General features: G+C 38.6%; 1 protein-coding gene and 1 pseudogene across 9 annotated transcripts in view; both read left to right on the forward strand.

The window, feature by feature from the left end:
• Positions 1-16,124, forward strand: part of METTL8 (methyltransferase 8, tRNA N3-cytidine) — a 120,568-nt gene that overhangs the window by 48,556 nt on the left and 55,888 nt on the right. Inside the window, exon 1 of one of the 9 annotated variants that reach the window (XM_032755415.2) lies at positions 9,818-9,864. The exons of the other annotated variants lie outside the window; for them this stretch is intronic. The gene's annotated coding sequence lies outside the window, so the exon portion shown is untranslated. Of the gene's footprint in view, positions 1-9,817; positions 9,865-16,124 lie in introns of those variants that run through there. 9 annotated transcript variants of the gene reach the window in all.
• Positions 10,918-11,297, forward strand: LOC116810673 (small ribosomal subunit protein eS26-like; annotated as a pseudogene).

Genomic DNA, 16,124 nt, shown 5'->3' on the forward strand with positions numbered 1-16,124 from the left:
CCCTAGTGATTTAGCTATCTATATTCTCTTTTTCCATCTGCTACCACCTGCTCTCTTGCCTGAGATTCTTGCCTACTGATTTAAGTTCTGTTTTGTCATAGACTCAGAAAAGCAAGGATCATCTGGTCCACTGCTCCTCAAACACATGGGCTAGCTTTGGGCTGGCTGCACAAGAATCCTTCAGGGAGTTACTATTTCAGTAGGTCTAGAGGTATGGCCCAGGAATTTCTAACTTGAAAAGGCTCTTTTAGTAATTCTGTTGAGGAGGCAGGTTTGGGAACCCTTGATCCAGTCCAGTGGTTTTTATAATTTTCTTTAGCAACAGAACTATTTTCAAGTGAAGCTTTAACATGGAATCCTAGGATTTAAAAGATAAAAGCAAACCTGACCTGAATGAATTAGGCATAGAGGCCTGGAGCATCAACAGCACCACTTCCTTTTCCCTCTCACTTCTCTTCACTTACTCTAGCAGCCAAGAGGACCCTTAGGGCTCTGTTATTCAGTTTGAAAAACAGTGACCTAGTCTAGACAGCCATCTGTCTTCATAGCATACTCCCCAAGGGGTTGGCCAGTCTGCACCCGACACCTGTGGTGAACTCTCTACCAACACAGATACATACTGTAAGAGCAGTAATAAAAACTGTTTCACCCAGGGAAGAGGAAGGTAGGTGATTCACATTATCTTCCCACACACCTTTTTTAAATTTTTTTCTTCTTAAAGAGAAGATTTGTAAATTAAACGAAACCTAGTTTGTTCTCCCCATCCTTCAAGTCCAAAATTCTGTTCAAAAGTTTTTGTTTTCTTCCTTATTTTCTCCTTTATATTTAAGAATAGTGTTTCCTCTCTTGCTGAATTTGATTTTTTTTTTTTTTTGAGACAGGGTCTTGCCCTGTCACCCAGGCTGAAGTACAATGGCACTATAATGGCTAATTTTTAATTTTGTTTTATTTTATTTTTTTTTAGAGAGGGAGTCTTGCCATGTAGCCCAGGCTGGTCTTGAACTCCTGGCCTCAAGCAGTCCTCCTGCATTGGCCTCCCAAAATGCTGCGATTACAGGCATGAGCCATCACACCCAGCCTGAATTTGATTTTTTAAAGATGTTTCTAGAAAAGCATATGCCAATTTTCTCTCAGAGGTGTTGCTCAGAATTATCTACAGTTCATTTTTCCATTTAGCCTTTGATTTGTAAGGATTATTTACTCTCTGTATGACCATATTTTTTTTAATTTTAAGAAAAAATAAAGATATTCTTTTTTATTTAGTTTCTAATATCCTGAGAAAGATTTGCCTTCCAGATTCTGGGTATTTGTATTACTAGTACTTATATCTGCCTATAGTCTTTTACTTATTTACTTAATTAATTAATTAATTTAAAGACAGCATCTCGCTCTGTCACCCAGACTGGAGTGCAGTGGCACGATCACAGCTCATTGCAGTTTTGACCTCCTAGGCTCAAGTGATCCTCCTGCCTCAGCCCCCCAAGTAGCTGAGATTACAGGTGTGTGCTACCCACACCTGGCTAATTTTTTATTTTTTGTAGAGATGGAGTCCCACTGTGTTGCCCAGACTGATCTGGAACTCCTAGGCTGAAGCAATCCTCCTGCCTCAGCCTCCTAAAGTGCTGAGATTACAGGAATGAGCCACCACAGTTGGTCTAGTTTTTCATTTTGTCTGTTTGTTTGTTTGCTTATTTGAGACAGAGTCTTGCCCTGTCACCCAGATTGGAGTGCAGTGGCATGGTAACAGCTCACTGCAGCCTCAACCACCTGGGCTCAAGTGATCCTCCCACCTCAGCCTCCCAAGTAGCTGGTACTACAGGCGTGTGCCACCATGGCTAGCTAATTTTTTTGTATTCTTAGTATAGATGGGGTTTCACCATGTTGCCCATGCTGGTCTTGAACTCCTGGGCTCAAGTGATCCACCTGCCTCAGCCTCCCAGTGTGCCAGCCATTCTGGATATTTCATAGACATGGAATCATACAATGTGACCTTTTATGTCTGACTTCTTTCACTTAGCATAATGTCTTGGAGGGTCATATACCTTGTAGCATGTATTGGCACTTTGTTCTTTTTATGGCTGAATGATATTCCATTGTTTGTATACATCACAGTTGGTTTATTCATTCATCTACTGATAGACATTTGGGCTGTTGCCCTGTTTTGCCTCTTGTGTATAGTGCTGCTATGAACATGGGTGAACTATGTTCTTGTTTGTGTCCCTGCTTTCATTTCTTTGGAATATATACCTAAGAGTGGAATTGCAGGGTCATATGGTAATTCTGTGTTTAAGTTTTTGAGAAACTCAAATTGTTTTCCACAGTGACTGAACCATTTTACATTCTGCCTATTGTCTTTTAATTACACTTAGTACATTTATCAATTTTGGAGGGTGGTGACAGGAAACGATATTCAAAATGCTTTTGAGACATGGCCCAGAGATCTGTCTATATTGAGCAACTTACACAGTCACTTGGAAAAATCATTCCTTATTCACAATGTTCTTGGTTTAAGCATATAGAAACTTTTCAAGGGATCTCGGCCATTTATAAGGAAGCACTAAGCACTTGATTTACATGACTGCATCAGCTAGGCCATTGGCATGCTCCCAGTAAGAAACACACTTTCCATCATGGACCAGCACATGTGTACATAACGTATACACACATATAAAACAGGAACAAAAGTTTCCAATACAGTTTTTACCATGTGAGGTGTGCATCCAGTATTTTCCATTTATTTTATTCTACTCTGTTTCTATTTCTTTTTTTCACGGGTTGCTTAGAGCAACTAAATTGATTTCATGACTCACCAAGGTTTATGACCTTTAGTTTAAAAACACTGAGCTAAGCTGTTTTCTGTAGATCCAAGGTAAGACTGTGTGTTGCAACATGATTTCTATTATGTAACCCACTTAAATAATAGACAGTTTCCAGAATCTCAATGGGGTTCAGATCCCAAGAATTCTTCATTATATAATTTTCCTTATATAAAAATTATACTTATCTTCTGATTCCTCTTGCCCTGTTTCCTACATAGTTCTTTTTGTTTTTTACATGTTCAGTACACGTGTGTTTTTTGGGGTTTTTGTGTTTGTTTTTTTCAGACGGAGTCTTGCTGTCGCCCAGGCTGGAGTGCAGTGGCTCGATCTCAGCTCACTGCAAACTCCGCCTCTCAGGTTCAAGTGATTCTCCTGCCTCAGCCTCCCAAGTAGCTGGGATTACAGGCGCCCACCACCACACCCAGCTAATTTTTTGTATTTTTAGTAGAGATGGGGTTTCGCCATGTTGGCCAGGATGGTCTTGAACTGCTGACCTCAGGTGATCCACCCGCCTCAGCCTCCCAAAGTGCTGGGATTACAGGCGTGAGCCACCGTGCCTGGCCCAGATGTGTGGTTTTTTTTTTTGCTTTTGTTTTTGTTTTTTTGGAGTTTTCTTTTCTTTTTTTTCTTTCTTTTTTTTTTTCAAATTTTACTTTTAGTTCCGGGATACATGTGCAGAATGTGCAGGTTTGTTACATAGGTATACATGTGCCATTGTGGTTTGCTGCACCTATCAACCCATCATCTAGGTTTTAGGCCTTGCATGCATTAGGTATTTGTCCTAATGCTCTCCTTCCCCTTGCCCTCCACCCCTCAACAGGCCCCTGTGTATGTTGTTCCCCTTCCTGTGTCCATGTGTTCTCATTGTTCAACTCCTACTTATGAGTGAGAACATGCAGTGTTTGGTTTTCTATTCCTGTGTTAGTTTGCTGAGGATGATGGCTTCCAGCTTCATCTATGTCCCTGCAAAGGACGTGATCTCATTCTTTTTAATGGCTGCATAGTATTCCATGGTGTATATGTACCACATTTTCTTTATCCAGTCTATCATTGATTGACATTTTGGTTGGTTCCATGTCTTTGCTATTGTAAATAGTGCTGCAGTAAACACATGTGTGCATGTGTCTTTATAGTAGAATGCTTTATATTCCTTTGGGTATATACCCAGTAATGGGATTACTGGGTCAAATGGTATTTCTGGTTCTAGGTCCTTGAGGAATCGCCACACTGTTTTCCACAATGGTTGAACTAATTTACATGCCCACCAACAGTGTAAAAGCATTCCTGGCTGGGCGCAGTGGCTCATGCCTGTAATCCCAGCACTTTGGGAGGCCAAGGCGGGCAGATCATGAGGTCAGGAGATTGAGACCATCCTGGCCAACATGGTGAAACCCTGTCTCTACTAAAAATACAAAAAAATTAGCTGGGCATCGTGGTGCGTGCCTGTAGTCCCAGGTACTCAGGAGGCTGAGGCAGGAGAATCGCTTGAACTCGGGAGGTGGAGGTTGCAGTGAGCCAAGATCATGCCACTGCACTCCAGCCTGGTGACAGAGCAAGACTCCATGTCAAAAAAAAAAAAAAAAAAAAAGGTGTTCCTATTTCTCCACAGCCTTGTTAGCATCTGTTGTTTCCTTTTTAATCTCGCCATTCTGATTGGCGTGAGATGATATCTCATTGTGGTTTTGATTTACATTTCACTAATGATCAGTGATTATGAGCCTTTTTTCATATGTTTATTGGCTGCATAAATGTCTTCTTTTGAGAAGTGTCTGTTCATATCCTTTGCCCACTTTTTGATGTCTTTTTTCTTGTAAATTTGTTTAAATACCTTGTAGATTCTGGATATTAGCCCTTTGTCAGATGGGTAGATTGCAAAAATTTTCTCCCATTCTGTAGGTTGCCTGTTCACTCTGATGCTAATTTCTTTGGCTGTGCAGAAGCCCTTTAGTTTAATTAGATCCCATTTGTCAACTTTCGCTTTTGTTGCAGTTGCTTTTGGTGTTTTTGTCATGAAGTCTTTGCCCATGCCTATGTCCTGAATGGTATTGCCTAGGTTTTCTTCTAGGGTTTTTATGGTTTTTGGTTTTACATTTGTCTTAAATCCACCTCGAGTTAATTTTTGAATCAGATGTAAGTAAGGGGTCCAGTTTCAGTTTTCTGCATATGGCTAGCCAGTTTTCCCAGCACCATTCATCAAATAGGGAATCCTTTCCCCATTGCTTGTTTTTGTCAGGTTTGTTGAAGATCAGATGGTTGCAGATGTGTGGACTTATTTCTCTGTTTAACAGAGGTCTCTGTTCTGTTCCATTGGTCTATATGTCTGTTTTGATACCAGTACCATGCTGTTTTGGTTACTGTAGCCCTGTAGTATAGTTTGAAGTCAGGTAGCATGATGCCTCCAGCTTTGTTCTTTTTGCTTAGGATTGTCTTAGCTATATGGTCTCTTTTTTAGTTCCATATGAAATTTAAAGTAGTTTTTTCTAATTCTGTGAAGGAAGTCAACAGTAGTTTGATGGGAATAACATTGAATCTATTAATTACTTTGGGCAGTATGGGCATTTTCATGATATTGATTCTTCCTATCCATGAGCATGGAATGTTCTTCCATTTGTTTGTGTCCTCTCTTATTTCTTTGAACAGTGGCTTGCAGTTTTCCTTGAAGAGGCCCTTCATGTCCCTTGTTAGCTGTATTCCTATGTATTTTATTCTCTTTGTAGCAGTTGTGAATGGTACTTCATTCATGATTTGGCTCTCTGCTAGTCTGTTGTTGGTGTGTAGGAATGCTTGTGATTTTTGCACATTGATTTTGTATCCTAAGACTTTACTGAAGTTGTTTATCAGCTAAAGGAGTTTTTGGGCTGAGACAATGGGGTTTTGTAAATATAGGATCATGTCATCTGCAAACAGAGACAATTTGGCTTCCTCTCTTCCTATTTGAATACTCTATTTCTTTCTCTTGCCTTATTGCCCTGGTCAGCACTTCCAATACTATGTTGAATAGGAGTGGTGAGAGAGGGCATCCTTGTCTTATGCCAGTTTTCAAAGGGAATGCTTCCAGCTTTTGCCCATTCAGTATAATATTGGCCATGGGTTTGTCATAAATAGCTCTTATTATTTTGAGATATTTTCCATCAATACCTAGTTCATTGAGAGTTTTTAACATGAAGAGATGTTGAATTTTATTGAAGGCCTTTTCTGCATCTATTGAAATAATCGTGGTTTTTGTCATTGGTTCTGTTTATGTGATGGATTGCGCTTATTGATTTGCATATGTTGAACCAGCCTTGCATCCCAGGGATGAAGCCAAGTTGATTGGTAGATAAGCTTTTTGATGTGCTGCTGGATTCAGTTTGCCAGTATTTTATTGAGGATTTTTGCATCAATGTTCATCAGGGATAATGGCCTGAAGTTTTCTTTTTTTGTTGTTGTGTTTCTGCCAAGTTTTGGTATCAGGATGATGCTGGCCTCATAAAATGAGTTAGGGAGGAGTCCCTCCATTTCAATTGTTTGTAACAGTTTTAGAAGGAATGGTATCAGCTCCTCTTTGTACCTCTGGTAGAATTTAGCTGTGAATCTACCTGGTCCTGGGCTGCTTTTGGTTGGTAAGCTATTACTGCCTCAACTTCAGAACTTGCTATTGGTCTATTCAAGGATTGAACTTCTTCCTGGTTGAGTGTTGGGAGGGTGTACATGTCCAGGAATTTATCCATTTCTTTAGATTTTCTAGTTTATTTGCCTAGAAGTGTTTATACTACTCTCTGATGGTAGTTTGTATTTCCGTGGGTCAGTGGTGATATCCCCTTTATCATTTTTTGACTATTTGATTCTTCTCTCTTTTCTTATTAGTCTAGTTAGCAGTCTATCTATTTTATCAATTTTTTCAAAAAACCAGCTCCTGGATTCATTGATTTTTTTTTTTAAGGGTTTTTTGTGTCTCTATCTCCTTCAGTTCTGTTCTGGTCTTAGTTATTTCTTGTCTTCTGCTAGCTTTTAGATTTGTTTGCTCTTGCTTCTCTAGTTCTTTTCATTGTGATGTTAGGGTTTTGATTTGAAATCTTTCTAGCTTTCTGATGTGGGCATTTAGTGTTATAAATTTCTCTCTTAGCACTGCTTTAGCTGCATCCCAGAAATTCTGGTACATTGTCTCTTTGTTCTCATTGGTTTTGAAGAAGTTTTTGGTTTCTGCCTTAATTTCATTATGTACACAGGAGTCATTCAGGAGCAGGTTGTTCAATTTCCATGTAGTTGTGTGATTTTGAGTGAGTTTTTAAATCTCGACTTCTAATTTGATTGTAATGTGGTCTGAGAGACTGTTTGTTATTATTTCAGTTCTTTTGCATTTGCTGAGGAATGTTGTATTTCCAATTATGTGGTCTATTTTAGAGGAAGTGCCATATGGCACTGAGAAGAATATATATTCTGTTGTCTTGGGGTGGAGAGTTCTGTAGACATCCATCAAGTCCACTTAATCCAGAGCCGAGTTCAAGTCTTGAATATCCTTGTTAATTTTCTGTCTTGTTGATCTGTCCAGTATTGACAGTGGGGTGTTAAAGTCTCCCACCACTATTGTGTGGCAGTTTAAGTCTCCTTGTAGGTCTCTAAGAACTTGTTTTGTGAATCTGGGTGCTCCTGTATTGGGTTCATATATATTTAGGATAGTTAGCTTTTCTTTGTGAATTGATCCCTTTACCATTATGTAATACCCTTCTTTTTTTTTTTTTTTTTTTTTTAGATGGAGTCTCACTCTGTCACCCAGGCTGGAGTGCAGTGGTGTGGTCTAGCTCACTGCAACCTCCGCCTCCCGGGTTCAAGCAATTCTCCTCCCTCAGCCTCCCAAGTGGCTGGGACTACAGGCGCATGCCAGCACACCCGGCTAATTTTTGTATTTTTAGTAGAGATTGGGTTTCACTATGTTGGCCAGGCTGGTCTTAAACTCCTGACTTCATGATCCACCCACCTCAGCCTCCCAAAGTGCTGGGATTACAGGCGTGAGCCACTGCACCCAGCCATGTAATGCCCTTCTTTGTCTTTTTTGATCTTTGTTGGTTTAAAGTCTGTCTTGTCAGAAACTAGAATTGCAACTCCTGCTTTTTTCTGCTGTCCATTTACTTGGTAAATTTTCCTCCATCCCTTTATTTTGAGCCTATGTATGTCTTTGCACATGAGTTGAGTCTCTTGAGCACAGCACACCAATGGGTCTTGACTCTATCCAGTTTGCCAGGCTGTGCCTTTCAATTGGGGCATTTAGCCAATTTACATTTAAGGTTAATATTGTTATGTGTGAATTTGATCCTGTTTTCATGATGCTAGCTGGTTATTTTGAACACTAGTTGATTCACTTGTTGGTTGATGAGCATTTAGATTGGCTCTATGTTTTTGCAATTGCAAATTGTGCTGCTGTAAACATGCATGTGCATGTGGGTTTTTTTTTTTTTTTCATATAATTACTTCTTTTCCTTTGGGAGATACCCAGTAGTGGGATTGCTAGATCAAATGGTAGTTCTGCTTTTAGTTCTTTAAGGAATCTCCATACTGTTTTCCATAGTGATTGTACTAGTTTACATTCCCACCAGCAGTGTAAAAGTGTTTCCTTTTCACTACATACATGCCAACATCTATTTTCTTTTTTTATGGCCATTCATGCAGGAGTAAAATGGTATCTCATTGTGGTTTTCATTTGCGTTTCCCTGATAACTAGTGATGTTGAGCATTTTTTTCATATGTTTGTTGGCTGCTTGTACATCTTCTTTTGAGAATTGCCTATTCATGTCCTTTGCTGACTTTTTGACAGGATTATTTGTTTTATTTCTTGCTGATTTGAGTTCCTTGTAGATTCTGGATATTAGTCCTTTGTCAGATACATAGTTTGCGAATATTTTCTCCTACTCTTTGGGTTGTCTGTTTACTCTGCTGATTATTTCTTTTGCTTTGCAGAAGCTTTTCAGTTTAACTAGGTCCCATTTATTTATGTTTTTGTTATATTTATTTTTTGTTGTTATATTTATTTTTGTTTTGTTTTGCTTTTGGGGTCTTAGTCATGAATTCTTTGCCTAAGCCAATGTCTAGAAGAGTTTTTCCGATGTTATCTTCTAGAATTTTTATGGTTTGAAGTCTTAGATTTAAATCTTTGATCCATCTTGGGTTGATTTTTGCTTAAGGTGAGAGATGAAGATCCAGTTTCATTCTTCTGTATGTGGCTTGTCAGTTATCCCAGCACCATTTATTGAATAGAGTATCCTTTCCCTGGTTCATGTTTTTGTATGTTTTGTTGAAGATTAGTTGGCTGTAAGTATTTGGCTTTATTTCTGAGTTCTATATTCTGTTCCATTGGTCTATATGCCTATTTTTGTACCAGTATCATGCTGTTTTGGTAACTAAAGCCTGATAGTATAGTTTGAAGTTGGATAATGTGACGCCTCCAGATTTGTTCTTTTTGCTTAGTGTTGCTTTGGCTCTATGGGCTCTTTTTTTGTTCTATATAAATGTTAGGAATGTTTTTTCTATTTCTATGAAGAATGATGATGGTGTTTTGATGGAAATTGCATTGAATCTATGGATTGCTTTTGGCAGTATGGTAATTTTTACAATATTGATTGTACCTATCCGTGAGCATGGAATGTGTTTCCATTTGTTTGTGTCATCTGTGATTTCTTTCAGCAGTGTTTTGTAGTTTTCCTTGTAGAACTCTTTCACCTCCTTTGCTAAGTATATTCCTAAGTATTTTATTTTATTTTTTGCAACCTTTATAAAAGGGATTGAGTTACTGAGATGATTCTCAGCTTGGCCGTTGGTGTATAGCAGTGCTCCTGATTTATGTACATTGATTTTGTATCCTGAAACTTTACGGAATTCATTTATCAGATCTAGGAGCTTCTTGGAAGAGTCTTTAAGATTTTTTAGGTATATGATCATATCATCGGTGAACAGTGACAGTTCGACTTCCTTTTTTTCCAATTTGGATGCCCTTTATAATAACTGTGAAGACAGTGAAGACCAAAGGAACTCAGGATAGGAAGAGATTCCCAAGATGAAGTTGGAAGAGCAGGTAGGATTTAACTTGAGCTTTGAAGGATAAAGAGTATTTAAATAGTGAAGATAATGTTTTAGACAAGTGGTAGCATGAATAAAGATGTGAATTTGGGAATAAATACAAGAGATATATTCAAAGCAAGCAAATAGACTAGCCCAGTTGGAAGAGATGACATCAATAATGTTGCAGTCGAATGCCCAGTTAGTTAAGAACTACAAAGTAAAATATTTCAGTAAAGGATCATTTGACAAAGCAAAAGACCCAGACCCTCATAAAGGCTACCAGTCTCCCCTGCTACAGAAAAATGCAGAAAATCCATAATCTCTAGTCTTTGAAATGAAGCTTACAGGGCAAGAAAAGCAGGTCTCTGGAAAAGGTTGGGTGTCAGGGAGAATTTACCTGCAAAATAAAAGGAACAAAGGAAGGATAAAGAACCTAGGATGCATTGTAGATTCATTTGTATTTTCCAATATTTTGTATAAACCGAATCATTAAATATGTTTTATCTTTTTGTCTGGCCTCTCTTACTCAGCATAATTATTTTGAGATTTATCTGTGTTGCTACATGTATCAATAGTTTGTTCCTTTTTACTGTTGATAAAAGATTTGTAATCAGAATAAATTTAAAACTCTCAAAATTCAATAATAAGAAAGCAAACAACACAGTAAAAATGAACACAAATTTTAAGATACTTCACCAAAGAAGATATACAGATGGTAAATAAGCACATGAAAAGATGCCGAATATCATTAGTCATTAGAAAAATGCAAATGAAAGGCACAATAAAATACTACTACACATCTATTTGAATAGCTGAAATTAAAAGTACTGAGCTTACCAAGTGATGATAAGGATGTAGAGGAACTGGAACTTTCATACACTGCTGGTGGGAATATAAAATGGTATAACCATTTTGGAATACAACTTGGCAGTTTATTTGTTTGTTTCGGTTGTTTTTACTCACCACTATACTAACGAGGAACTTGGCAGTTTCTTTAAAAGATAAACATATATCTCCGGCAGTTTCTTTAAAAGATAAACATATATCTCCGGTCCGTGCCTCCAAGATGACAAAGAAAAGAAGGAACAATGGTCGTACCAAAAAGGGCCTCGGCCACGTGCCGCCTATTTGCTGCACTAACTGTGCTCAGTGAGTGCCCAAGGACAAGGCCATTAAGAAATTCGTCATTCAAAACATAGTGGAGGCCGCAGCAGTCAGGGACATTTCTGAAGCGAGCGTCTTTGATGCCTATGTGCTTCCCAAGCTGTATGTGAAGCTACATTACTGTGTGAGTTGTGCAGTTCACAGCAAAGTAGTCAGGAATCGATCTCGTGAAGCCCATAAGGGCCGAACACCCCCACCCCCATTTAGACCTGTGGGTGCTGCCCCACGTCCCCCACCAAAGCCCATGTAAGGAGCTGAGTTCTTAAAGACTGAAGACAGACTATTCTCAGGAGAAAAATAAAATGGAAATGTACTTAAAAAAAAAAGTTAAACATATACCTGCTATTGATACACACAACATGGATGAATTTCAGAATAATTATGCTGAGTGAAAGAAGTTAGAAATAGAGTACATACAATACTTTCTTATACTGTACTAGAAAATGCAAACTAATCTATAGAGACAGAAGGCAAATCAGTGGTTGTTAGTGGTGGAGGTGAGTGGGGAGAAGGGGAGGGGTGGGAGGGAGGAATTACAAAGGGGCACAAGGAAACTTGAAGGGAATGGACATGTTCATTTTCTTGATTACTGTGAAAATTTCAAAAGTGTCTACATATATTAAAACTTACCAAGTTGTACACTTTGAATACAGTTTACTGTATGTCAGTTACACCTCATTAAAACCTTAAAAAAAGTTACTTCCATACATTGGAAAATAATGTAGCAGTTAATAAAAATGAGAGATGTATGTATACTGATACCAAGAGATGGCTATGATATATCATTAAATGAAAAGAGCAAGCTGAAGAGAATTTTCTCCAGTATGACCTCATTTTTGTTAAGAAAGTATTGTACCTGTGTTAGGATACAAAATCAATATGCCAAAATCACAAGCATTCTTATACACCAATAACAGACAAACAGAGAGCCAAATCATGAGTAAACTCCCATTCACAATTGCTTCAAAGATAATAAAATACCTAGGAATCCAACTTACAAGGGATGTGAAGGACCTTTAAATAAAAGAGGACACAAACAAATGGAAGAACATTCCATGTTCATGGATAGGAAGAATCAATAGGGTGAAAATGGCCATACTGCCCAAGGTAATTTATAGATTCAATGCCATCCCCATCAAGCTACCAATGAATTTCTTCACAGAATTGGAAAAAACTACTTTAAAGCTCACATGGAACCAAAAAAGGGCCTGCATTGCCAAGACAATCCTAAGCCAAAAGAACAAAGCTAGAGGCATCACACTACCTGGCTTCAAACTGTACTACAAGGCTACAGTAACCAAAACAGCATGGTACTGGTACCAAAACAGAGATATAGACCAGTGGAACAGAACAGAGCCCTCAGAAATAATACCACACATCTACAACCATCTGATTTTTGACAAACCTGACAAAAACAAGAAATGGGGAAAGGATTCCCTATTTAATAAATGGTCCTGGGAAAACTGGCTAGCCATATTAGAAAGCTGAAACTGGATCCCTTCCTTACACCTTATACAAAAATTAATTCCAGATGAATTAAAGACTTAAATGTAAGATCTAAAACCATAAAAACTCTAGAAGAATACCTAGGCAATACCATTCAGGACATAGGCATGGGCAAGGACTTCATGTCTAAAACACCAAAAGCAATGGCAACAAAAGCCAAAATTGACAAATGGGATCTAATTAAACTAAAGAGCTTCTGCACAGCAAAAGAAACTACCATCAGAGTGAACAGGCAACCTACAGAATGGGAGAAAATTTTTGCAATCTACTCATCTGACAAAGAGCTAATATCCAGAATCTACAAAGAACTCAAACAAATTTACAAGAAAAAAACAACCCCATCAAAAAGTGGGCAAAGGATATGAACAGACACTTCTCAAAAGAAGACATTTATGCAGCCAACAGACACATGAAAAAATGCTCATCATCACTGGCCATCAGAGAAATGCAAATCAAAACCACAATGAGATACCATCTCACACCAGTTACAATGGCGGTCATTAAAATGTCAGGAAACAACAGGTGCTGGAGAAGATGTGGAGAAATAGGAACACTTTGACACTGTTGGTGGGACTGTAAACTAGTTCAACCATTGTGGAAGACAGTGTGGCGATTCCTCAAGGATCTAGAACTAGAAATACCATTTGACCCAGTCATCCCATTACTGGGTATATACCCAAAGGATTATAAATCATGCTGCTATAAAGACACATGCACACGTATGTTTATTGCCTGCTATAAAGACACATGCACACGTATGTTTATTGCGGCACTATTCACAATAGCAAAGACTTGGAACCAACCCAAATGTCCATCAATGATAGACTGGATAAAGAAAATGTGGCACATATACACCATGGAATACTATGCAGCCATAAAAAAGGATGAGTTCGTTTCCTTTGTAGGGACATGGATGAAGCTGGAAACCATCATTCTCAGCAAACTATTGCAAGGACAAAAAACCAAACACCGCATGTTCTCACTCATAGGTGGGAATGGAACAATGAGAACATTTGGACACAGAAAGGGGAACATCACACACTGGGGCCTGTCGTGGGGTGGGGGAAGGGGGGAGGGATAGCATTAGGATGTACCTAATGCTAAATGACGAGTTAATGGGTGCAGCACACCAACATGGTGCATGTATACATATGTAACAAACCTGCACGTTGTGCACATGTACCCTAGAACTTAAAGTATAATAATAAAAAAAAGAAATTATTGTACCTGTGTTACATGTATATACACCTTTGCTTTTATATATATAGAGAAAAGTCTGAAAAGGTCCACATTATCCTGATAATGGTATTTACATCAGAGATGGGAATGGGGATGAGAGGGAGGGTAGAGATGTAACTATATTTTATATGCATTGGTATTGAGTTTTATTTTAAAAAAAAGCCGTCTTCCTTATGTACCTATTTCCCATCTTGCTATCTACCTGATGACAAATTCTGTATTCTTTAATACTGATTCCAACTTCTCAAAATTTTGAGTTCTACCAAATCTTCCTCATCTTTGTGTCCCCAGTTCACAGGCCTAGTGCCTGATAGATATAGGTTCCCACTAAATATTTAATGAGGGAGGTGGGTATTGGTTTCTTCAGCAGCTGTGACCTCCATCCCATTGTATGCAAAGTAGAAAGGCATTGGCTCTATGTTTGTATTTTTTGTTAGTCACACAAGTAAGAAACTCAGGCTGGTGTGTTGGCTCACTCATGCCTGTAATCCCAGCAGTATGGGAGGCCAGGCAGGAAGATCGCCTGATGCGGGAGTTGGAGACAACCTGGGCAACAAAGCAAGACCCGTCTCTACAAAAATAATAATAATAATAATAATTTAATTTAATTTAAAAATTTTAAAAATTAGCTGGGCGCAGTTGTATGCACTTATAGTCCTAGCTACTCAGGAGGCTGAGGCCAAAGGATTGCTTGAACTCAGGAGTCTGAGGCTGTCAGAGGTTTTTCCAAAGGCTAAAAAGGTTTTTTTTAAAAACCTTGTTGTAGGCTGTGCACAGTGGCTCATGCCTGTAATCCTAGTGCTTTGAGAGGCCAAGGCAGGCGCATCACCTGAGGTCAGGAGTTCAAGACCAGCCTGGCCACCATGGTGAAACACCATCTCTACTAAAAATACAAAAATTGGCTGGGCGTGTTGGGGCGTGCCTGTAATCCCAGCTACTCAGGAGGCTGAGGCAGGAGAATCACTTGAACCTGGGAGGTGGAGGTTGCAGTGAACCGAGATGGTGCCACAGCACTCCAGCCTGGGTGATGGAGTGAGACCCTGTCTCAAAAAATAAATTAATAATGAAAAATGAAAACAAAACAAAAACAAAAACTAATTTACTAATAACAGTAACTGACTGAAATATTCATTATAGCCAAAAAGAGAGGTAGGCATCCTGGAGTTACAAATATAAATTAGCCTCAATAGTAGAAAGGAAGATTTAATTGAAGTTACTTCAGTTATTAGCTGATATGCCTATAACAGCTATATTTTATCTTTTCTGAGACTCACATTTTTATTTACCTATTAACATCTCTGAAATCATGACATTTCTTACAGTTTGTGCATCTTAAAATTGTAGTTGAAAATGTTTTTTCTTTATTACTGGAACAGAAAATAATAGCATATTGGATTTGATGAAATAGGATAATTATAGTTTCAGAGTACTTAATCTTTTTCTTTTTTTAAGTACTCAACTTGATTTATTTACAAAGTGTAATATGTCCACATGCCCAGCCCTCTAGTCAGGAGCGGAACATTGCAGACCCCAGAAGCCCTTAGGTGCTGTCCACCTTAATTACCTCCTCCCAAGGGAAACCAAAGTCTTCAGAGTACTTAATCTTAATTTGTATGCTGGGTTTTTATTTATTTATTTTTGGCACGGAGTCTCGCTCTGTCGCCCAGGCTGGAGTGCAGGGGCCTGATCTCGGCTCACTGCAAGCTCCACCTCCCAGGTTCATGCCATTCTCCTGCCTCAGCCTCCTCAGTAGCTGGGACTACAGGCGCCCACCACCATGCCCAGCTAATTTTTTGTATTTTTAGTAGAGATGGGATTTCACCGTGTTAGCCAGGATGGTCTCGATCTCCTGACCTCGTGATCCACCCACCTCAGCCTCCCAAAGTGCTGGGATTACAGGTGTGATCCACCGTGCCCGGGCTGTATGCTGTTTTGAGAACTATTACTCTTACTAACACAAAAACCAAAGGAGAGAGAAAAAATTTAAATGATTTTCCACTGCCCATACATCAGGGCTAACCTATAGAACATTTTTTATATTGTCAGAAAAGCATTATTTGCTAATAATTGATAAATGAGCAATGTACATAGAAAGTTGATCCAGGAGGAAGTACATGTGAGCATACAGGAAAATATTTAACAGTTAAAAAAATACAAATGGAAACAATAAAGTAATTTTTTAGACCTACTAAATTAACACCAAAGAAAATAGAAAGAAAAGAAACTTAAGATAACACCTAGTCCAGGTAGCATTGTATATTAATATTATTTTGTTTGGTTGTCTGTTTATTTTTTAATTTATCTCTTCTGCCCTTTTTTTCCCCTGTCCCTTTTTTACTGCCTTCTTTTGGATAAATTGAGTAA

Source organism: Hylobates moloch, unplaced genomic scaffold (genome assembly GCF_009828535.3).
Source record: "Hylobates moloch isolate HMO894 unplaced genomic scaffold, HMol_V3 SCAFFOLD_1, whole genome shotgun sequence".
NCBI classification, from domain to species: domain Eukaryota; kingdom Metazoa; phylum Chordata; class Mammalia; order Primates; family Hylobatidae; genus Hylobates; species Hylobates moloch.